The following is a 25,597-nucleotide window of genomic DNA, read 5'->3' on the forward strand; positions in this document are numbered from 1 at the left end:
TGCTCTCCCACTTCCAGGTTGGTGATTCCTGCTCTCCTGGGCTATTTTCTCTGGAAGTCACCAGATATTCACAGTTCACCATCAATTTAGAATTTTGTGTATCACATCTGTTTGGCTTGGTGTCCGATAAAAATATTCCAAGAATTATTTGAAGCCTTATGCTCTGTGTTTTTATCACATCACGATTTATTCAGGTGGATGATGGCTTTTGGCAAATAGAAGGACATTTTTATTTGTGAGTCATTCATGCACTTGCCATATGACTACAGAAAGACATTGAAAATTGATGTCTATTTTATTTTAGGGGAAAATGAACAAACCAAGGAAATAATTTTCCAAACTTTCAGGTACATTTAAAAGAAATGTCTTGAATCCTAAATATCCTCAATAGGTTTAAGTAAGGTCCACAGGGGCACCGACATACCTGAAACATAAAGAGGGAAAGGGGAGATGGTAGAGGGAAGGGTGACCAACCATCCAGGTTTACCTGAGACTGAAGGTTTTCCCAGGAAGTAGGAAAGCTTTTTTTAGAACAAAAAGCTTAGGGAAAGTCCTAGGCAAACCAGAATAGTTGGTCACCCTGGAAAAGGATATGAGAAAAAAAGAATGTGGTGGACATTATTAGCGTGCCACTCACAAACAATTCTATTAATTCGTCACTCATTGTGTCAGTGTTTTCTGAGCATTTACTATAGGCCAAGAACTATGCTAGGCACAGGGACTACAATGAGAACTAAGGCCTCATGGTGCACACAGTCCATGAAGTCCACTGGCTAATAGATTTGAGAGACTAGAACCTAAACAGCTTGTAGTAAAAACTAATTTCCTCTGATTTACAGGTGAGAACTCTAAGACTGAGAGGTTATGAATGACTGATGTGCTTACGGTGCATTCGACCATTTAGTCAGATTCTCAGCTCTTAAAGGGCTTCTCTGTTTATCGCACCAAACTATCTCCTCCTCTGTCTCCTATTAGCAGCTATTTGTGTTTCAGCCCATGATAAAGTAAGCCCTCATCATACTGCATCTGTGCCAACTTAAGAATATAAATTTACATTCTCCTATTTCCACATTGAGTTCTAGGTGTCAGATTAAATTACAACCCATTACTGAAATAAGAACAAAAATTCAGAGGAATACTGAAATAACACAGTGACAAACAAGAGGGAGAATTATTCATATAGAAATATATACATTGATCTTTGGTGTGTATATACATTCAGATCAAACCTACATATTTTCATCTCTCATGACACTTGTTTCTTTCCACGTTTTATCATAATCATTTATAGGTATATGCTGTATCCTTTTGAGAGAGATCCATACACTATCCATAATGTTAGTTCTAATCTCAGCAGTTTCCTTGGTGCCTTGAGCATAGCTTCTCTAATAATGGTTGCCTGGAAATAAATATATGAATGGAAATACATACTGTCTCAAAGTCAAAGTCAGATTGGGCAACTGCTTTTTTAGCTCAGGGACAACTGGTTTGACCTTGTCTTGACTTGAGGCAGGCTCATAAAAAAAGGCATTTAGTTTACTAAATGCCCACATATTTTGAGCTTTTTGAAAATATTTACTGCCACAAGGTCTGTTCTATTTATCTTTTCCATTTCAGACAGTTTTTACTGATGTGGACCAACATCTAAGGTCACAGAAAATAGGAAAAGAGCTAGAGGAAGCTTGTTTTGAAGCTGATCCGACAAGTAAACTTGTTTTCACAGCATCTAATACAGTGTCTGGTGCATTGCAGGTCTTTAAGAAATGCTTATTCGATGCCTGTGATACGTCAGGTAATTGTCACTCAAATATGGACTCCAAAGAAGGAGGAAGACGCTTTCAACTGCTCAGAAGATAGAGGTGTTCATTTTAAGATAAAGTGATTTTAAAGTATTCAGAAATTGATGTCTATTTTATTTCAGGGGAAAAAAATGAGCAAACCAAGGAACTTTTAGGTACATTTTAAGGAAATATCTTGAGTCTTAAATATTCCCAATACATTTAAGTGAGGTCCACAGAAGCACCGACATACCTGAAGCATAAAGAGGGAAAGAGGGGAGATGGTAAGAGAAAGGGTGACAAACCATACATAAAATTCCAATAAATTCCATCCAATAAATTGCTTTTAAAAGGAATTTTAATTTTTTACAGAAATCTATCCATGCAGATAAATTGTTTTCTTTTTTTTCTAGACAGTCTGATTTTTAGTGTTCACCTTGTAACAAGAACTTGTTGACTTTGTAATTTCCCTTGCCAGCAGGAGCTGGAGATCTTCCCTTCAACTCTACTTGAGACTACTCCTAAGGCAGTTTCTCTCTATTTTCTCAACCCTCAGGTTTCCTCTAGCTTCTTGGACAGATGGTTTAAGGATTGAGCTCTCTGTTACACATTCTTCTGCCTTCAGAGGCCTTTTGCCATTTAACTCATCCTGGACCCAACTATTTTTTATAATGTCTCTATTTTTCAAATGAGATGCCAGATGAAAAGTGAGATAGTGCTTGGTACATAGCTGACACTGAATACATGGTAAAAAACATTTGGACACCGAGTCCAAATGTTTGTCCCTCTTAGGACTTAGCAGTCTTCAAAGGTAGAACTGGTTTTTGCTCTGTCACATGTTTTTGACTTAGGCATGCTGATACCAAACTTAAAATTAATGAATTCTATCAAAAGTCTTTTGCCTACAGTTTCCATGTAAGCATCCTGCTAATGAGCTGATTTTCTTTCACTAATCCTTGAAATTATATGAATTGATTCTTCAACCAAAGGAGTACTTTTAAAAGTTTTGTTTATTGCCAAATAAACTAATTAATTTTACTTTACATAATGCAAGTTTTTTCTCAGGTAGAAGTAAAATTTGAGTATGTTAACTAGCCACAACACAAAGAAAAGCCACTATAATACAGAAAAAATTGATTGTAGCTTTTTATTAATATCATGACAGAAGCTATGAATGAATGATTTTAACTAGGTATAGGTATAAATGTATTTTAGCCACCCAAATTATTCTAATGCAATTCCCTAGGAATTATTCTTGTCAGTATGCTTTCTAAATGTCTTGACATCTACAATTCGAAGGGTTATTCAAGAAAAATTTGATAGTTTTACCACTTCCTTCCTCAACCCTCAAACATTTCCATTGTATCTCAGTATTGTAAGAGCTAATATCAGTGGTTTAGTTTGAAACTGTAAACTATAGTGGTAATATAGCCTTTTAGTTGTGAGGACATCAAAAGATGGCCAAGAGGAGGAAAGTCTACTTGAGCACAGTATTCAAAGTACCATGCAAGGTCTCACCACAAGTAACTAACCCAGCATAAATGGTTTTGATGATCAAGACCATAACCCGAACTCTCTCTGTGTAATGGTATAGAAGTAAGTATGTGTTATAGAGCAATTATGTACATTGGTTTTTATTTCCTTACGATTGTTTCAAGTTGCATTTGACTTTCTCAGTGCTCTAGAACAAGACGGAGCACATTGCACAGAATCAATGAGATTATCTTTGTAATCAGAAATCTTAAATTTGGATCCCAGTTTTGCTGCTTACAAGTGTGTGTCCTTGGGCAAGTTATCTAGCCTCTCTGAACCCTCTTTTCTAGGATACATTTATCTCAGGAAATTATTATGGAGAATAAAAAATATTGCAATACAAATGCATAGCTTGGTGGGCCCTCAATGTAATTGTATCTACCCGTATGAAAGAATACGAAAAGAATGTATAATGAAGTGATATTTCTACTTCTTGAATGGCTCTACTCAATCCAATAAGATTTTGATATTACATGACAAATTGCTTTTATTTGCCAACGAAAGTCTTATAAAAACCTTATTTCAGCTCCGTCATCCTGATTTCATTATGATCATGGCTCTAAATCATTTCTCCTGCAACTCTGTTTTGTTTCTTTTGTATATTTTAAGATAATTTCATCTGAACATGGTATGAGCCACATCGCTGAAATCTAATTAGTAGATCACCTGCGCCAGCAGCATGTGCCTTTATCTCATTACTCCTCCCCTGTGAGCCATATGTCTGCTTCCAACATCAATCTTTCTATGTAATTATTGCAGCAAAGAATTTATTTAGTTTTGTAACCATTGCCTTCTCTTGTTGCAAGGCATTTCTTGTCTCAACTTTCCCAAGGTAGACATCCTGCAATTGTCTTTCTAACCGCACGCTGTGAATATGGTCCAAAGTAATACAGTGTCTTTTTCTATCCTATGTGATGATTTTCTTTAGTTCCCTGATGTTGAAAGCCACCATTTCATCATTGTTGATTTTGTTTATTCCTTTGGGGCAATTTTTTTTTCTAGGATGGATTACATTAACATCATGCTGAACTTTGTGACCAAAAGCTGTGATATGCCTTGATACAATACAGGGTTTGTCAAAAAAGAAACTAGAAAAATAGTAAAGAGTGAATTGGAAACAATGGCTAGTGTTCAATTTTTTCATGTTGTAAATTACTCAGTTTGAACATATAACTTTTCTTTCATGGGAAAAAAGATTTCACTGGAGAAGTCCCTAAATTATTTTATGGACTCAGGTTACCAGTTAGTTTGGATGACCTTACCTTCAACAGTCCAAGAACCCTCTGAGATAAAGTGAAAACTTCATTGTGAATAATGTATACTTTTTGCATAATACACTATTTTCTTTTAATATTTAACTCATCATCCATTCGATCTCCATTTGTTTAATACCTGCTATGTAAAAGCACTGTTCTAGGAACTTGGAATACAATGATGACCAAGACTTGCATGAGTTTTGCTCTTCTGGGTTTTTGAGGCTATTGGGGAATGCAGGTACTGTGGAAGTAAATCAAAGTAAGGGATGATGAATGCAGAGAGAACAGGACACCAAGAATGTCTTCTGTGGTGGAGATGGCTACTCTGGGAGCATAGCATCTAAGCTAAAGCCCAGGAAGTGAGTAGAACTGACAAGTTCATGTATTTTTGAGTTACTTCCAAAGAATGGAAAGACCTACTGTAGTAAGAAAAGAACCACTTCTAGAAGCTATGTAATTTGTAGTCCTCAGCAGATTACTCAAGAAAGATGGCAAACTTCATTCTTTAAAAAAACACTCATTCCTGATACCATCAACTCTGTTATATACTTTCCTAGCTCACTATTTGTCTTTTAAAATTGTTTACATAATTTTAATTTTTCCCAAAATATTATTCTGAAAATTTTTAAACATATGGAAATGTTGTTGGCATTGTACAATGAACACACATAGACTTGAAACTAAGATTCTGCAATTAAGATTTTTCTGTTTGCTTTTCAACATATCAATTCATCCATTGCTCTGTTTAGCATTGATCAACCCAGGTTTTAATAAAGTTCATAATTAGTTGTAGACATAGGTACACTAAAACTTTCAGCATGCACATCATTAACTGAGTGATATATTTGTGTCTAAGCATGTGTGTATATAACAGATTTTTATATTTTAAGTATAGCATATACATGATGAAATGTGCAAAATGTAGTTATGCTATTCAATGAGTCTTGAACAATCCATAGACTTATGAAACCCAAACTCCTATCAAGATATAGAGCATTACTCTTACTCCAATAACGGCCCTTGTGCCTTTTCCTAGGTAATCCATGATGTGTCACTCCAGAGGCAATCATGCTCTCATTTATTTTTAGTATATATTAATTTTACCTATTTTAGAACTTTATATAAATTGATTCATAGAGTACAAACTCTTTTGTTTAAGGTAATTTAGCAATTAATTTTGAGATTTATCTATGTTGCATATGTTAGTAGTTTGTTCCTTTTAATTGCCAAGGAATGAACATCATATGAATATATAGCAGCTGCTTTAACTGTTTTTCTGATGATGGAATTCTGGGCTCTTTCCAGTTGAGAAATTGTCTAAGTTCCCTTAATGATGCTACAAAGAAACACCTGAGGCAGTGTGATTTGTAAAGATAAGAAGTTTATTTGGCTCACAGTTCAGCAGGCTGTACAAGAAGCACGGCACCAGCATCTGCTCAAGCTGCTTCTGCTCATGGCAGAAGGAGAAGGGGGGCTGGGCTGAGCAGAGATCACACAGTGAGAAAGGAGGCAAGAGAAAGAGCCAGGATCTTTTAACAACCAGCTTTTGTGGGAGCCAGTACAGTGAGGACTCACTCACTAGAGGAGGATGGCACTAAGACATTCCTGAGGAATCTGCCCCCATGACCCAAATACTTCCCATTAGGCCCCACCTCCAACCTTGGGGATTAAATTTCAACTTGAAGTTTTGGGGGAACAAACGTTTAAACTATAGCAGAGGTATTATGAATAAAGCTTCTATGAACATTCTTATCTATTTTTTGTAGACTTAACACTTTCATTTCTCATGTATAAATTCCTAGAGATAAAATTGCTGAATCATAGAGTAGATACGTTTAAATACCATGTGGATATGTTAAGTAAGGTGTAAGTTATAAGAACCTTAATTTTTTTGTGGTTGTACTTACCATCCACATGAGCATACATGAGACTTCTAATTGTTCCACATCCTAGCCACTTTTGGGCTTCTGAGAATTTAATTTTAGCCATTCTGGGATATATAATGATATATCCTTATGGTTTTGATTCACATTTCCCTAATGATTAACAAGATATTCATCACTTTGTCATGTACTATCATGACAGTTCAGTTGTGAGATGTCTGTCTAATTCTTTTGACTTTCTTTTTCTTTTTTTAAAAATTGGATTGCGGCCGGGCGCGGTGGCTCAAGCCTGTAATCCCAGCACTTTGGGAGGCCGAGACGGGCGGATCACAAGGTCCGGAGATCAAAGACCATCCCTGGCTAACACGGTGAAACCCCGTCTCCTACTAAAAATACAAAAAACTAGCCGGGCAAGGTGGGCGGCCTGTAGTCAGCCTATAGGGAGGCTGAGGCAGGAGAAGGGTGATGGAAACCCGGGAGGCGGAGCTGGCATGAGCTGAGATCCGGCCACTGCACTCCAGCCTGGGTGACAGAGCGAGACTCCGTCACAAAAAAAAAAAAAAAAAAAAAAAATTGGATTGCTTGTTTAATTATTGAATTGTAATTCTGTTTTCTCCTAGTTTGGGTGGCTTGGATGATCATTTTATAAATGGTGGGTTTTAAGGGGATTTTATTTTGATAAAATCTAATTGATCACTTTTTTCTTTTAGGATTATTCATTTCTGTGACCTGCTTAAGAAACATTAATCTACTTTTAAGTAGTGAAGATATTCTTTTATGCATTCTTCTAAAAATTGTATAGTTTTAGGTTTTGTGTTTAGGTTTATGATCCACATCAAATTAATTTTTTGTACGTTGTGTGACAAGGGTTGAAGTTCGTTTTTTTCCACAGGGATACTGAGTGATTGGCAGTATTTATTGAAAAGTCTTTCTCTTTCCCGTTGAATTGCTTTGGCACCTTTATCAGAAATTAAATGACCATGTGGGTCTATTTCTGGGCCCTTGGTTTCATTCTGTTGCTGTTCTTTTTGTCTGTATTTAGACCACAGTCTTGATTACCATATTTTTATAGTAGTTTTGTTATTAGTGCAGACACTCCAACTTGATTCTTCTTTTCAAAATAGATTTTGCCATTTTATGTTATTTGCATTTATGCATTTTTAATTGTTAGCTACTACAAAAAGGCCTGATAATATTCTGATTTAGATTGCTTTAAATTAACAGATAAGTATGGGCAGAATTAATAAAATCTTAGCATAATAGAGTCTTAATCCTTGAACATTATTATATATATCTTCTTTTATTTTTCTCTTCAATTTTTGTATTTTTTACTGTGTTTCAGATTGAATATCTATATCCCACTAGAACTCATATGCTGAAGCCCTAATCTTCAGTGGAATTTGGAGATAGGACTTTGGGAGGTAATTAGGTCATGAGAGTGAGACCTTGGTCTGATAGTATTGTTTTTATAAGGAGAGACACCAGAGGGCTTGTTCTCTCACCCAAGTGCCCTTATCAAGTAAAGACACTGAGGAGGTGGTCATCTCTAAGCCAGGAAGAGAACCCTCACAAGAGTCTGACTGTGCAGCACGTAAACTGTCTGTGCTGATCTCAAACTTCCAGCCTTCAGAACTGTGAGAAAATACATTTGTGTTGTTTAAGCCACCCAAGTTTCTTGTATCTATGGCAGTCTGAGCTGACTAATACATAGTGCAGAGGTCTATATTTGTTTTGTTAAATTTATTCCTAAGGATTTTGTGTATATTTTTTGGGATATTAATATAAGTGGACTATTCAAAACTTTACTTACCATTTACCACTAGTATGGATGAAAATCCAATTGATCATATGTTGATTTTGTATGTTGATTTTGTTATTTCGCTAAAATCACTTAGTAGTTCTTGTTTTGGTAGTAGTTCTTGCTCTGATCCAAACTTAGCGACTTAAAACAAAAGAATGTTTTGTTATAATTCTGCAATTTAGGCAGAGCTCTCTGGGTACAGCTTCTCTCTGCTGCACTCACTGTTAGTTGGAACACCTCAAGGACTAGCAACTGGAATAATTTGAAAGCTCACTCATTAATTTCTGGTGATTGATGCTAATTGTAGGCTGGGTACACAACTAGGACTGTGGTTGGAACACCAAGACATGGGCATTCAAATGGCTGCTTGAATTCTTCATTTTGAGGTACCTTGGTCCTAAGGGTAAAACTCAGAGGGAGAGAGAGAGAGAGAGAGAGAGAGAGAGAGAGAGAGAGAGAGAGAACATGCCAGTGTGCTGAGTGGAAGATGTATTATCTGTTATTACCCAATTTCAGAAATCACTTCTTCTGCATTCTATTCTTGAAGATAGTCACAAAATTGTCCAATTTTAAGGAATGGGGAAAAGACTCCACCTCCAGATGGGGGAGTAGCAAGACTCTAGAAGAGCATATGGTGCTGAAAATTTTGGAGTGACTATTTTTGGAAATACAGCTTAACACAGTTCTCACAGTATTTTGGTAGGGTTTCTAATATTGTTTAAATAAACATTCATTTTATCTGTGAATCGAAGTATTTCTACATTTAAAAAATATCTTTATTTTTTATTTCTTTATCTTATCTCATTGCAATGGCTAGGAACTCTGGCACAATGATAAGGTCATGAGAGTAAAACATCCTTCCCTTGTTCCCAATGTGGGAAATGTTTTAATATGTCACAGTAAGTGATATTAGCTATAAATTCTCATAGGTGCACTTTATCAAATTGATTTTCACAGCTTATATAAGTAATTGTAAATCGGTGTTAAATTTTGTCAAGGGCTTTTCCTACTTTTATTAAGATGATCACAGATCTCTTTTAATCTGTTAATATGGCAAACTACAATGTTTTTTAAAAATATTAAATAAACATTACTTGTTTATGATGCATTATCCTTTTGTAAATTGCTGGATTCAAGTTTTAATATTTTGTGTTTGGTATTTTATGTCTGTATTTATAAAATGTATTAGTCTATAATCTTTTTTTGGTAACAGTTTTGTTTTGATATCAGTGGCATGCTGACATCAATAACGCATGGTGGAAAATGTTTCTTCTTATTTATTTTCTGAAGGAGATTGAATAAGATTAATGTCACTTCTTTCTTAAAGATGTGATAGAATTCACAAGAATGTTGTTTGTGGGATGATTCCTCAACAAATTCAGTTTTAAAAATAGATATGTTTATTCATATTTTATATTTCATTGTGCAGTAGCTTGCTAAGTCATAATTTTAATATAATTTACCCTTTTAATCTAAATTTTGAGTATATTGGTCTAAAGTTGTTCATTATATCTGATTATTTTAAATGTATTTAAATCTTAGTGATTTATGTTTTATCTCTTTTTTGATCAGTCTGACCAGAAATTTATCAAATTTCATCTCTTTTCAAATAATCAACTTTAATTTGGTCGCAATTTAAAAATGACATGTACTTACTAGGTTATTTGATTAGTGTTTGTCTTTGTGTCTTTTTATTTCATAGTTGTATCCCTAGTGTCAAACACAGTATCAGGCTGATAATGGATGCCTGCTAACTAAAATATTATTAGATTATGATAATATATAAAATGAATGTCATAAGGTTGTTTTTTCTTTCTATTCAGGCAACTATCTCTGGGCAAATGGTACTTAGAAAAGCAAATGGTACTTAGAAAAGCAAATGGTACTTAGAAAAGCAATGCTCTGCCAAATTTTCTTTTCATGAAACCATAGCAGGATTATAGCTATTCCTGACATTAAAGTACCTTAAAAATGTTTTTGAGCTGATGATTAGGTAATAATTATTGACCTCAGAGGCTGACAGTTTTTTAGATATCTGAGGGATCAGCATTTGTATCAAGAAGGATATAACTATTAAGGTAGACCACATGAATCTTACCAGAATGCTGGATCAGGATTGAAAATAATACATTCTGATTTTACTCATAAAATCTGGGCAGCTATTACAAACTGAGGTTAATAGGACCAGTCTTTTACTGAGATTCAAAATTTCAGTTTGCTGGAAGGCTGCATTAGAAAAGGGAACAAAACTTTGGACCTAGATGGCTTCTATTTTGCCTGCAAGACCTTTTATCAACAGATTCTATGAAAAACTGAGAGTACCTCTTTGACTTGTTATATACAGGGGATATTTTTAATCATTGATACATGAAATTTAATGCCCCTTATTAACAACAATACATTTGTCTGAGTTTGGAGACTGGAGAAGCCTTGATTGAGTTAGAAGTATGAAGACAGTCTCACATAAGACTTTATTAGTCTTCTATTATTTACAAGCAGATGTTCAAGGTTCTTGATTGGGTTTTATGGAGTCTGTAATATGATCCACTGTACCTCTCTAAATTCCAAGTTCAGTATTCCCTGCTAGCAACTATTCACAAGATAGGCTGCATTTTCGTGGTCTTCCCTCCACAGTCCATTGATTGCGGATTCCCTCCACAATCAATTCAGGATGATCATTGTTTTCTCTGGTGAGAATTTGCTTTTGCTTCTTGACTTCTACATTTTCCTCAGTCCACATATGCTCTCCTTCTACCTCTCCATCCATTCAAACATGTCCTCAAAACCTGAGTTAAGTCCAAATTTTCCAAATTTCTCCAATTATAGCAGTTCACAGTGATTGTTACCTTTCAGCACCCATGACACTATTAATTGTGACTTCAAATACTCTCTAAAATTACTTTGTTTTATGTTTTCATACCTTGTAGAGCCAGATGGACTATAATCCCCCTTGAGAATAGTACTATGTGTAATGTTTGTATAGCTGCTGGCCTCAAGTGTTCCTCCCACCTCAGCCTACCAAAGTGTTGGGATTGCAGGATAAGCCACCACATCTGGTCCCCATGAGTAATATTTTAAAAGTATATACTTTAATTTTCTTCCTTAAAATAGGTTATGTTAAATGTAAAGAAGTTATTAGGTAAACAAACTCTGGTCAAACAAACCTAGGTTCAAATGTTAACTCCTTCTATTTATTAATGAGATAGTTGGATGAGTTACTTAGCATCTCTAACACTCAGTTTATTTATTTATTTATTTTGTAAATAAGAGGCAATGTAAGCATGAATTAGGGATAGCAAGTTTACAGTAAGGATTAAATAAGATAATGCATATGATATGCGTGATACATAGTTAAGATATGCTAGTTACTCTTATAATACCACACCTTTTAAACGAGTCAGTATTATCTTTATGAATACCATTTTTGAACTGAGTCATGGTGAAATGTATAGGACTACATAAATCTTCCACCAATTACCCCCAAATGTTATACTTACTTTAGTTATTTATTTATCTGTTCTTTATATTTTTTGTTTTTGCCCTCAACTTTAAGCTATTGGTTTTATTCTTTCTTTGATATCAATATGCCTGTATCAAGAAGCATGTCATTCTTTTTTCTCAGCAACAGTGCTAGGACTTTCCCTGAAACCTTTGCTGATTTTATAATGCCTATTTTAAGAAATAGTAGTTTTGGTGTTAAGAATCCTGGCCTTGAACTTGTGTCTGGCACACAGTAGGGACAATATGTATTTTTTTATTTTTTATTTTTTGAAACGGAGTCTCTCTGTTGCCCAGGCTGGAGTGCAGTGGCACGATCTCCGCTCACTGCAAGCTCCACCTCCTGGGTTCACACCATTCTCCTGCTTCAGCCTCCTAAGTAGCTGGGACTACAGGCACCCGCCACCACGCCTGGCTAATTTTTTTTTTGTATTTTTAGTAGAGATGGAGTTTCACCGTGTTAGCCAGGATGGTCTAGATCTCCTGAGCTTGTGATCCACCTCGGCCTCCCAAAGTGCTGGGATTACAGGCATGAGCCAATGCGACCCACCAATACGTCTTTTTCAAATTAGTGAGTTAATCAAGATATTAACAAATAAATGCATGAATGGAATTAAGGAATGAATAAATGCTTGCTGTTGCCCCTGTTTACTTTCAAATGCAACTTCAGAAGTCTTCTTCCAGCCAGACCCTTTCTTCCTAGTTGGCTGAATGCCACCAAGTTTCAAGTTTCAGCTATGTTTAATTCATTTGCTTTTTTTTTTTTTTTTTTTTGAGACGGAGTCTTGCTCTGTAGCCCAGGCTGGAGTACAGTGGCGGGATCTCAGCTCACTGCAAGCTCCGCCTCCCGGGTTCACGCTATTCTCCTGCCTCAGCCTCCGGAGTAGCTGGGACTACAGGCGCCCGCCACCTCGCCCGGCTAGTTTTTTGTATTTTTTAGTAGAGACGGGGTTTCACCGTGTTAGCCAGGATGGTCTCGATCTCCTGACCTTGTGATCCGCCCGTCTCGGCCTCCCAAAGTGCTGGGATTACAGGCTTGAGCCACCGCGCCCCGCCTAATTCATTTGCTTTTTTAAGTTTTTAGCTTGAGCTCTCTTTAGTTCCACCTATTTTCCTTGTAATTTTGGTTTCCTTAAAATCTATTCACATTCGGAATTACATTGATGTAGTGTATAGGTCTGTTTTGTGTTACTTCTGTCCCCTGTTCTCATAAAGTTTCTCCTTAAATTTAGATCTTAGCATTAATCCTGATTTCTGTGCTTTAGTTTATACAAATAGCATGAAATAGGTCTTTGGACACTTTCTGCATCCCCTACTTTAGTCCAACTTCTGTATTCATTAAGACATTCCTTCTAGTTAGCCCAGCTCCAGCTGCAGACTTTGGTGTTTAAGATATTCTCTACTGCTAGCTCAGTCCTTTGGTTTATTGCTCTCTCTTATACACTGCTGAATATGCCCTACTTAGTATTCCTGTGCTTTCTGTTTTTGTGGCATGTAGTATAAAGAATGGACAACCCAGCCAAATGTAATATTGTGCAACTGTTTTTCTTAGTACATAGGGTAGTGTTCTTTTCCATAGAAATAGTTCAATACTCGTGCTTTTTCACAATAATTTAAGCTATACAAAGGTTTTAAAATATTTGTTTTATATCTGAACTGTGCTTTTTTTTTTTTTTTTTTTTTTTTTTTTTTTTTTTTTTTTTTTTTTTTTTTTTTTTTGAGACGGAGGCTCGCTCTGTCGCCCGGGCTGGAGTGCAGTGGCGGGATCTCAGCTCACTGCAAGATCTGCCTCCCGGGTTTACGCCATTCTCCTGCCTCAGCCTCCGCAGTAGCTGGGACTACAGGCGCCCACCACCTCGCCCGGCTAGATTTTTGTATTTTTTTTAGTAAAGACGGGGTTTCACCATGTTAGCCAGGATGGTCTCGATCTCCTGACCTCGTGATCCGCCCGTCTCAGCCTCTCAAAGTGTGAACTGTGCTCTAATAACTGTTTTACAAGCATTGTTTTACCCCAATATACAGTAAGAAATTTAGTAAGACATAATGAATATATTCAAGTTATTACCACACAATGATATACTCTGATTATTTTCTAGCCTGTTCTAGTGTATTCAATTCTACTTATATTTAAGATAATGTTTTTTGCTACCCATAAAGGGGTCATGGGTTCTATGTTTTATTATATTCTTGTGCTGCACAAAATGTGACATTCCTGAAATTTCTCCCAAGAGCAGTTGCTAATCTTATTAACTGGCAGTCAGAATGACCTTTACTTAGGGAGGTTAGAAAAAAATGAGTATAAAAAATATTTTGTAGGTCATGTAATTTTTATTGATTATTTTTCCCACCAATTCAGTGTTTCATCCCTCCTCCACTCTGCATAGCACATGACACCTAATCCTTTTCATGTGTTCATCCATGTTTAAAAATTTAAATTCCCAGTTAGCCAATTTGAAACATCATAGCCACTGAAAGCCAAAGAAATGAGAACTGTCTGGAAAGAAGGCAAGGTTGGACATTTCTATTATAAAGGCAATAATTTTCATTACTTGGGTTCATTTCCTGATTTTGAACAATGTAGGATGAAGTTTTCCCCAAGGGTCTTTTTCAAAGTGGCAAAAGGTAATATTTCAAAAAAGATTTTTCATAATATTAAATAATTTTGGAAAATTTAAGTTTAAACAAAGTGAATTTTTTAACTAAAAGGTTTTTCCAAGTCTTTACTATGCTAACATGCATTATGAGTCTCTACATGGTGGTTCAGAGCCAGTCATGGAATAGTCATCTTCCAAATACAACTGAACACAATTATGGCTGTGGATGGAAAGAGGATACACTGAGGCAGTAGCTGGGGATCTAGAGATTTCATCCCACCTCAGTGTGCCCTTCAGGTAGAATACCTGACCTTTCCATCTCTTAATATTTTTATATGTAAAGTTAAGACAGAATTAATAACCACTAAGATCTTTTACAGTTTTATTAATCTAAGAGGTGAAGAGCTTGACAAGTTCCCAAAAGAGATGTGGAAGCAAAGTGTTGCTGATGAACTGGGTTACAAGGCTTAGTTTAAATAATGTCTTATAGGCTGTGGCTCCTCACTCTCAGCCTTTGTATTCAACAGTCACAGTTCCACTCTGTTAGGAAGGAAAACTTTGCATATGCCCTAGTGTTCATTTCAAACTCAATGAAAGCCCCTACTTATAGTGATTTAGGGTTGAGGCCACAGACATCTAATGTTTTATTTATTTATTTATTTATTTATTTATTTATTTATTTATGAGATGGAGTCTTGCTCCGTCACTGAGGCTGGAGTGCAGTGGCATGATCTGGGCTCACTGCAAGCTCCGCCTCCCGGGTTCAAGCGATTCTCCTGCCTCAGCCTGCCGAGTAGCTGGCACTACACAGACATCTAATTTGCAGGCACCCAGACTTAGTCGCAAAGTTTGACAGGATAGAAATATGCTCATCCAAGTTTTGCAGTTATTTCCATTTGCTTACCCAGAACTTGAGGAATCAAGATCCAAAATTCAGACAAAATTCCAAGTGAAAGATAAGTTATCATTAATGAGTCAGATATTCCAAGATCAAACAAAACTGTAAAATAGTAGCTGGAAAAGGAATACTTTCTAGATGGATCATTTAACTATTTGGGCTAATTCCTACAAATTATTCTCAGTTACTTTTTTTAACTAAAATTATAGTTATTCTGAATAATAGATAAACACAAATGAGTTATCTCAAATCCAACAGTAAGATAGAAAATAGTAAAACAGTAAGATAGAAAAAACTTTAATTATATATTCAAATGTTAGATTTTGAAAATGCCTTTCCCATCTCATTTATCAACATTGTAGGGGAAAAAATATCATAGTGGCATTATAATATAAGTATCATTCTAATAAAGATATAGTAAACTGTATGATCAAATTCTAAAACTGATGTCATTTTAGAGCAACTACTTTAAGACATCTAACTGTAAAACCTCTATTTCATTTTCCAAATCGTATTTTCAAAGTATCTACTCTATTTGACTTCAAGTTCCCAACATTATATAAGGCTTACCTGAGAGGTCTACGTAAGAAGTGGGTGATATTTATCGATCCAAATGAGCATGAATAGAATTTCTTAGGAAATTTATGTTAATTTTAAAAAATGTTAAATTTCCCTCTACTCTTCTTTCTTTCTTTTTTTTTTTGAGATGGAGTCTCGCTCTGTCACCCAGGCTGGAGTGTAATGGCACGATCTTGGCTCACTGCAACCTCCACCTTCTACGTTCAAGCAATTCTCCTTCTTCAGCCTCCTGAATAGCTGGGATTACAGGCACATGCCACCACGCCCTGCTATTTTTGTAGTTTTAGTAGAGACAGAGTTTCACCATGTTGGCCAGGCTGGTCTCGAACTCCTGACCTCAGGTGATCCATCCACCTCAGCTTCCCAAAGTGCTGGGATTACAGGTGTGAGCCACTGTGCCCAGCCCCTTAGGCTGTTTTTGTATATTACTTTTAAATATTAACTAACATTCTTAGTTTATAATACTTTAGATTTCAGAAAAATTGCAAAAAGAGTAGAGTTCCCTTGTACCCCACACCTAGTTTCCCTTACTATCAGCATCTTATGTTGGTATGTATATTTGTCAGAATGGATGAACTGATGTGAAAACATTGCTATTAAACTAAATTCTCTATTTTAGTGGTCAGATTTTCTTAGTTTTTACTTACTGTCCTTTTTTTTTTTTTTTTTTTTCTCTTCCAAGATCCCATCCAGGATACAACATTGCATTTAGTATTCACAGTATTGACTGTGACTGTTTCTCAAACTTTGTTTTTGATGACCTTGAGAATTTTGAGGAGTACAGGTCAAGAATATTCTAGAATGTCTCTTACCTGGGAATTGTCTGTTTTATTTATTTATTTTTTTCCCTTATGATTAGACTGGGGTTTTAAGTTTCTGGGCGGAAGACAACAGAGGTAAAGTGTTGTTTTCATTACACTGATCAAGGTTATTAAGGGTATGTGCTATCAAAATAACATATTACTGTTGATGTTTACCTTGATCACCTGGCTGAGGCAGTGTTTGTCAGCAGCTTTCTCCACCATAAATTTACTCCTCTTTTTTTCTTTTCCATACACTACCCTTTGTGACAAAGTCACTTTGTGCAACTCATGCTTGAGGAGTAGAGATATAGTGGCTTTAAAAAAATAGTATGAGGATAACATAGGATATAGTGGTCATATACAAACTTATATAGCCCCTTACAATTTACAAAGTAAACTTATTTATATATGACCTACTCACCAACCCTTTGTGGTAGGCATGGAAGAAATTATAGGAGTAAGAATAATTGATAAAGTGTCAGGAGATGAAAAAACAAAAAGGAATGGTATAGAGCTTTTCTTCTAGAAAAATCCACTGTGGCTGGGTGCAGTGGCTCACGCCTGTAATCCCAGCACTTTGGGAGGCTGAGGTGGGCAGATCATGAGGTCAGGAGATCAAGGCCATCCTGGCCAATATGGTGAAACCCCGTCTTTACTAAAAATACAAAAAATTAGTCAGGCATGGTGGCACATGCCTGTAGTCCCAGCTATTCAGGAGACTGAGGCAGGAGAATCGCTTGAACCTGGGAGGCGGAGGTTGTAGTGAGCTGAGATGGCGCCATTGCACTCCAGCCTGGGGGACAGAGCGAGACTCTGTTTCAGAAAAAAAAAAAAAAAAAAAATCCACTGCATGGCAGCTGGTTGGCTTCATGCTCCCTAGAATATTCCATTGTTTCTTGCTCTTATCCTCTATCTTTCCCAACTGTCACTTTGATATTGTCCTTTAAATGTCTTTCTAGCACCCTAAAATCTTTGTTACAAGTGGTAATCCATCATAGTGTCTATTCCCTCTCTCCTACCACGTTAGCCACATCCATCTCCCCTTATTCCCACCCTCTCGCTGGCTTGGGGGAACTCTTCATCCTAAAGATAACGATTGTCATCCAAAAGACAATTCTTCATCCAAACTTTCCTGATTCTGCCAAAAGAATTACCTTTTTTTCTAGGCTACATTCCATGAAATCATCTTGAAATAATTCTTTTATTTAATTCTTCATACCTAATGGATCAAAAATCATATTCTTATTCAAAATGTCATTCATTTCTATCTTTTTTCTCTTTGTTTCTGCAGCCATAGCCCTAGTTATGTTTGTATTCCCTCATGCTTGGATTACTACGAAGTTGTTACAGTTATTCTCTGCCTACAATAATTCTCTATTGCAATTGTCCTTAAATGACCCATATTATTGCTCATTTCTCATTCCAAAAAATTTAGTAACTTTCTTAGCACAATGTCTTTCTGTGCCTTCTGGAATCAATGTAATGGATACAACCTAACATCCCACTACTGCATGGCAAACATCCAGAACTCCAACCAGGCTGCATTAATGATCCTAAGAGTCAGCCTATTGTCCCTCATTCATTGAATGCTCTCCTATTGTCTCCTCCATCTATCCAAACCCTAATTATTCTTCAAAGGTCTGTTCAAATTTTATCTTTTCACACAAGTGCCTCAATTAAATCTGAGATTCAGAGCCAGTTGAAGCCAGTAGAAATTGGTGTAAAGATAAGCTGGTTAACAGATACAAAACTACAGCTAGATAGGATAAATAAATTCTAGTGTTCTATAGCACTGAGGGGTAACTGTAGTTAAAAATAATTTATTGTGTTGTTTAAATAGCTAGAAGAGAGGATTTTGAATGTTTCTAACACCAAAAAAAAAAAAAAAAAAAAAAAAGGATACAAATGTTTGAGGTGTTAGACATGCTAATTACCCCAATTTGATCATTACATATTATCATATACTAAAATATCACACTGTACTCCATACATATGCACAATTATTGCATGCCAGTTAAAAACAATAATTAAAAAAAAGAATTTCTCTGGATCATTTGATGTTGTCATTCCAACTAGTCAACGCTTCTGGTTTCTCATTATTCTGTATTCCCCACAACACAGAATAGTGATAGACATATAATAGATTGTACAATAAATGCTTCATGTTGATTGATTATGAAGTTTCTATTTCTCTTTAGGGAAGTGGCCATTGAAGCTTGGCTGCTTTCCCTTTTGCATTTGTCTGCCAGCATTAAACATTAATTAGGCTATGTATTCCAACTTTTCAGTGTAAGACTTTCTGAAGAAATAAATCTTCCTAAAGTGTTTTCTCAAATTTTAACTACATTCTGCTGGCCATTTTCCAAACTGGAGAAGTTTTATTTTCTTTTGGAAGCTCTCCAGACAATGTGGATTTTTGCATTTCTTAAAAATATTGCAGACTTATATCACAATTAGAATTTTGTTGACAATAGAGAAAACTGCTAAGAAAAAGGAGGAGTTGAATAGAGAGCTATTTTTTTCTCTACTGAAAATGGAAAAAAATGGTATTCAGAGAATTTGTAATTGTTTTCCTACTGTGGAAAATTTAAAGAATTATTTTTAAGGTCATCTTAGAAACAGTTTCAAGGAAGTGCAGTGAAGGCCTCCCTAGTGAGTTAGAGTGGTTTCCAAATCAATCCCATCAAAAAGAGATCTCACGTAGAAGCTTCAGAACAAATGATCACAATGTCTCTGTCCTTTGCTTTCCAATAAGAATGAAACAAAACAAATTAGAGAGTAAAAGTGGTTTTGGAGAGTTGTTTGCTAAAGATGAAAACAACTCAGGATGCTGAACTAAAGGAAATTATTATTTTTGTCACAAAGTTTGTTTCAGTAGAGGCTTTAAATGAAAGCACAATTGCTTTAGAAAGTGCTTGGGGGTTGATGGTGAGTGGGCATAGGAGGCTTAGAGCAGTAAGTTAATTCAATCAGCAAAGGGAGAGGGCACCCAGCCCAACTGACTCTGTAGGATTTATTAGTCCATTCATTAACTGTGAAATATAACTGCTCCACACAGTGAATACCAAAACATTCACTTAAGTTACCAAAGATTGGTATAAATTATTAAAGCCAAAGGGAAAAAGCTCTGTATTTCTTTTAATCATGATATAAAATGAGCTCCCTTGAAGGCAGCTCATATTTTGTGTACCATCACATTGACATTAGTCTTGTTTTCCAAAGAGTGTATTTTGCTGAAAAGTTGTAATAAATCTTCCTCTCATCATTTATTATTTTACAGAAATCAATAAAGCATACATAGAGTCAGCCATGCTTCCTGCTTTTACAGAAATGAAGTTCTAAAAGAGGTGAAACTAGTAAAAGTATAGATACAACCACATACAAAAGTCCCCATTAAACTCAATCTCTCTTCTCTCATTCTCTCCATGTCCCTTTCACTTTCTCCTTCCATCCCTTATCTTTATTTTCTTAACATCTTGTTACCTTTCTGTTTGGGAACTGGCCACATAAAGCTGCAGCCCTGGCTTTTGAGAGACTTTATGCAGTATTTACCCAAAACCTGTCCTGAAGTGTATGGAACTTCTCTGAGCAAGGGAAAGAATCCACATGGTTTACTATTTCTTGGGAGTTTCCTTAGGTTGTCAGCATTAGCAGTCAGTAGTCCCAGTTAGGCATCTTTAAGAACTAAAACTTTTCAAGAATTGCTTTTCAATTTGACAGCCCCATTTTCTTATTGAAAATATGATCTTCATAAGGAAGCGAAAGATGATTTCAACTTTTAACTCAAAATCTTTTCACTCTCTTTTAATGAAATAAATGTAATAAAATGGTATGACATTTTAATGGCAGTATTTCCAACTTCATGGTGTGAAATATGATTAACAAAATCTTGATGAAGAAAATGCACCAAATTTGCAACTTAAACATAACATGCAAATAACAACACTAAACAGAATAATTACAGGGAATCGCTAACTTAAAATACTGTTAATAATAGGTAATTTTATCATGTATAAAATGTTTTCACATACGTTATATCAATTGATCTCAGCTAATCTCTTCAACAAACTTAAATTTATTACATACCAATGAGCTAAGTAAGGTCTGATTCTCAGAGAAATGGGGCTGTCCATTTGTAATAAAGGCAAGTTGGAAAAGCGAGCTATTATTCCTATTTCTGAGTCATTGGGGAATATTTTCCTTCCTTCTTTCTTTCCACCTCCTTTCTTAATTAGATTCCTGAAGTCTGATGTCTGAGGGCAAAGGGAAACTGCCGTTATTTAAGGACAAACTGATTGTTTCTGTAGAAAATTCTACCTTATATCCAAAAAAGCAACTAGAACTTATAATAATACTAGCTTAATATATACAAATACGTTGCATTTCTATATATTTGCATCAAATGATGGAAATTATAAGCATTAATAATAATATCAATAATAAATATTTAGAGATACATTTGATGGAAAATGTAGGCAGGTAGTAAAATTTAAATAAAATATTTCTGACGGAAATTGCCAAAATCTTAATGGAGAGATATGCCATATCATGCATCAATGCATTCGTGCATCAAAAGACAATATTTTAAAGACCTTAATTCTCACCCATATGATCTGTAGATTCAACACGTCAACCTCAATCACAATTGTAGCATGTATTTTTGTAGTAATTGACAAGTTAATTCTAAGTGTATATAAAATTTAAAAGAACGTAGAATAACCAGAACATCTCTGAAGATGAAAAACAGAGTTGGAGGAATTGTACTACCTGATTTTAAGGTTTATTACAAAGCTGCAGTAATAAGACTGTGTGGTGCTGGAATGGATTTAGACAAGCAGATAAATGAAACAGTGAAAGAGACATGGAGTGGAACCACATATATATGGTCAATTGATATTTGATGAAGGTACCAAAGTAATTCAGGAGGAAAAGGTGAATATTGTCAACAAATAGTACTGGAATACTGGGATGGCCATAGTCAATAAAGTAATCTTCAACCCACATATCACATCATATATAAAAATTAACTCAAAATGGATATAGAGGTAAATATAATAGCTAAATATACTAAGATATTTTAGAATAAAACAAATATTTTAGTGACCCTGGGTTTTGAAAATAGTTTTAAACTATAACATAAAAGGCATGAAGGTAAATTTGATACATTGGACTTCATAAAAAAATAAAAAAAACTTGCTCTTCAAAAACATCATTAAGAAAATGTAAATGCAAGTCATAGATAGGAAGAAAATATTTGAAAATTATATATTAAACAGAAGATGTGTATTTGAAATATATATAGGACCCTCCCAACTCAATAGTAAGAGACACACATCTCAATATAAATGGGGAAAATATTCAAAAGACACCACATCATAGAAGATGTGCAGATAGCAAGTATGTGTCTGGAAAGATGTCCATTATTATTAATCTTTATATAAATGTAAATTAAAACCATGAAGTGCTAGTGAAGAGCTACAATTAAGTACTACTGTACGAAGTGTTGGAAAAGACATAGAGCCGTAAGAGCTCTCGTGTCCTGCTGGTAGGAATGTAAAAAGGTACAACTACTTTGGAAAACAGTATGGACATTTTTTAACACGTTAAATTTACACTTACCATATGATCCAGCCATTCTGTTCCTAGACATTGACCCAAGAAAAATGAAGCCATATTCAATACAAATTCTGTACATGAATATTTTTAGAAGCTCATTGTGTAGTTGCCTCAAACTGGAAATGACCTAAATATTCACGAATAGGTGGTCAGATAAACATATTTAGAATGCTCTTCAGAAAAGAACATACAAAAAGATAAGTAAATCTCAGAATATTTTTTCTAAATTAAGGTAACTAGGCAAAAGGTATATACTATATGATTCTATTTATATAAAATTCTAAAAAAAAGACAGTGAATCGAAAACAGAAAGTAATCTTTTAGGATTGAAGATAAGATGGGAGAGTAGGAGTAATTACAAAGGGGACAAGGATACTTTCGGGCATGATAGATATGTTCATTACCTTGACACTGCTACTTGGTTTCACAACTATATATATATAAACACAAAATTTACATTTAAATATGTACAGTTTATTATATATCAATTATATTTCAATAAAGTTGAAATATCTAGACTAGTTCCTTTTTATTTTTAATATGATTCATGCTAAAAAATAAGATTAAAGCAAAAGAAAAGTAACAATAGATTGCTCCTTTGTCTTCATTATATGAATATATGTTGATGTATTTAACAATCTTGCTGTTGCTACACTGTTATATTGTTTCCTATTTTTCCTGTTACAGAGAGTACTGTGCCTTTATTTGCATACAGTTTATACCTTTAATTTTTTACTTAGGATAAATTATTGAAGCTGGGATTTCTTAGTTTAAAGAAATACAGATTTTCAAAGTTTTTTTGATATACGTTATCAAAAGTTTTGATAATTCATATTCCCATTCCCAGTTTGGTGATGGGGCAGGGAGGCAGAATATCTGAATATCTAGACAGAAACTACAGAGAAGTGTCCACCATCTAGAAGTTTGGTATATATAAGAATTAATACTTTAACAGCATTTTGTGTTTAGTATCTGCTCTGCTCTCAGAGAACCGTTTTCAGAATACAAGAATGACATCAGTTATGCTTATGACTAATACTATCAGTAAAGACTGGTATCTTAATTCAAGGCCAGTTGGTTGGCTGTCAGTTTTATATGCTTCTATGTACACACATATTTGCAGATATCTGAAGTTTTATTTTTCCATGTCTTCTGGAAACATATCATTGAAATATACAGGTGAAACAAATTGTTATAACTATTGAGAAAGAAGACTGAGAATGGAATTATAGTGGGAGTAATAATGACACTTAAATTTGCATATTATTCTACAGTTTTCAAACTTTATTTTAAATCCTTAAAACACACTGTGACCCATGCAGGGCAGAAACTATTGTCTCCCTCCAATATATAAGGAAATTCCAGAAGAGAAGACAGGAAGCATGTGGTAAGGAAATTGCCTGGGTGGCAAGCAAGAATGAAAAATTTAGGTCTTTTGACCCAGGGTTTTTCCCACTGTCTAATTTTGCCTCTTCCCAGATGGGATAACACTAGTCAATGCCAAATATTGGTGATAGGAATATCACTAATTCTCTTGAGCTAGAGTGGATGTCCAGAGAAATGTAGAGGTGTACGTATGTAGCATTTGTAGTGTGGGTATATGAATGGGTGTGTGTGTGTGTGTGTGTGTGTGTGTGTGACTGTGTGTGCATGTCCGTTTGCGGGTAGTGTAGTTAGTTTTCTAGAGCTTCCCTGCAGGTTAGCTTATCTTCTGCCAATGTGGGGAGAAATCTCATTTAAGCTCCTGATGGTCTCTCTACATTTTCTTCTCTTGAAGGCCAAAGACTTGATGGTCAAAGGTGCTTTGGTATTGAACTGTTACATGCCAAATATACCTGTGGCAAAGCCTAAGTCCTTCTCACATAAAACACGGTCTCTATAAATGACAGGATAATTATAGAAGTCTGAATCGTGGCTCCAACATTGATTAGAAAAAGTGCTAAAATATCTTAAAATAGGTGAATATGACCTGATCTGAGAAGTTTCCTTGAGAAAATTATGCTTGCACTGGGACCTAGGGTGTGTGAGAATTGAAAGAAGGGTATAGAGCATCCTGAGCAAACAGAAGGGCAGGAACAAAGGAAAATGTAAGAATTCAAGGAAGTAGTGTATGTAAGTCAATTATCAGTGCCTGGCATAGTGATAAACACACAATAAATCATACAGATTGTCAGCTTTTATCATAAAAAATAAAACTTCAAATCCAGACATTAGGACCTGTATAAATTATGTAACGACTACCCATACAGGACTTGGCATCAAACCTATTTCAGCACGAAAATAAAGGTCTTTGTTATTAATAATTTTTTAGCATACAAGCCTTGAACTAAAATTTAAGTTGCCTGCAAATATAATTTTAAATTGCTCATCTGATTCTTCATTTAAGATATTTTCTTTGTTATAAGCAAATAACTTACTGGCTACTACTCTGTATGATATGGTGAGGAGCAAAGTTTTGGGGTCTCTGAATGATGATGTCCAAGTCCTTCCCTCTTTGCTTTTAGCATCACTCACTGCATTTCCAGGATAGTGAGCACAATGGCATGCAAGTTAGTAATTGGCAAAACAAGTACTTGGAATCGATGAGTGATCTCACAAGAGGCAAAGGGCTGGTCCCAATTTAACTGGTGCCGAGTAAAGGAGCAGATTATTTAATTAAATACATATGAGATACATATATTTTCTTGTATATGTAACCTTGAGATCAAGCTCTAATGTAGTAATGCAGGTACAAATGGGCAAGTCTATTTGTACATTAAAGTAGAGTAGTGTTTTAAGGCTGTGGATGGTCCTTAGAGACCTGGCTTCCTTTTCATTTGCCTGTGCCGTGTAAGCAAGGTCCAAGTGAAAAGGATTGTGTTTGGGAAAGACGTTACATGTTTCTTCAATTGTTCTTTGGAAATTGATGGTTTCACAGTTTGGAACAGACTTTTAGGATTCCTAATTACTGCTGATAAAGTCATTAGTTTCGCCACAGTATTTCACCTAGTATTTTAAGGTAAAAGAGTATTTTACCTTTAAGAACCATTCTTGAATATGTGAAAATACTGATTTGGGAATGCCATGCTCTGTATGTCTATGGAAAGGCTATATGTATAGTGAAGAGCCTTGATATGAGAGGTAAAGAACTGTTTTAGAAACTGATAAAGCTACTGACCATCTCCCTAGGTAAAAAACAGTATAACAAGCATATGACATCAGAGAGATCAAAGTAGCCCACGTCTCAAATTAGCTGTGGCATCTCTTTTTAGATATTAGGGTAAAGTTTGCATATTTTTGGTTTTGGCCTTCATAAGGCCAGATAACTGAAAGGTCACTGCAGCATAATTACTGATACCCTGTGATTTTGAAAATGGTG

This window comes from Rhinopithecus bieti, unplaced genomic scaffold, assembly GCF_001698545.2.
Source record: "Rhinopithecus bieti isolate Rb0 unplaced genomic scaffold, ASM169854v2 scaffold_28163, whole genome shotgun sequence".
NCBI classification, from domain to species: domain Eukaryota; kingdom Metazoa; phylum Chordata; class Mammalia; order Primates; family Cercopithecidae; genus Rhinopithecus; species Rhinopithecus bieti.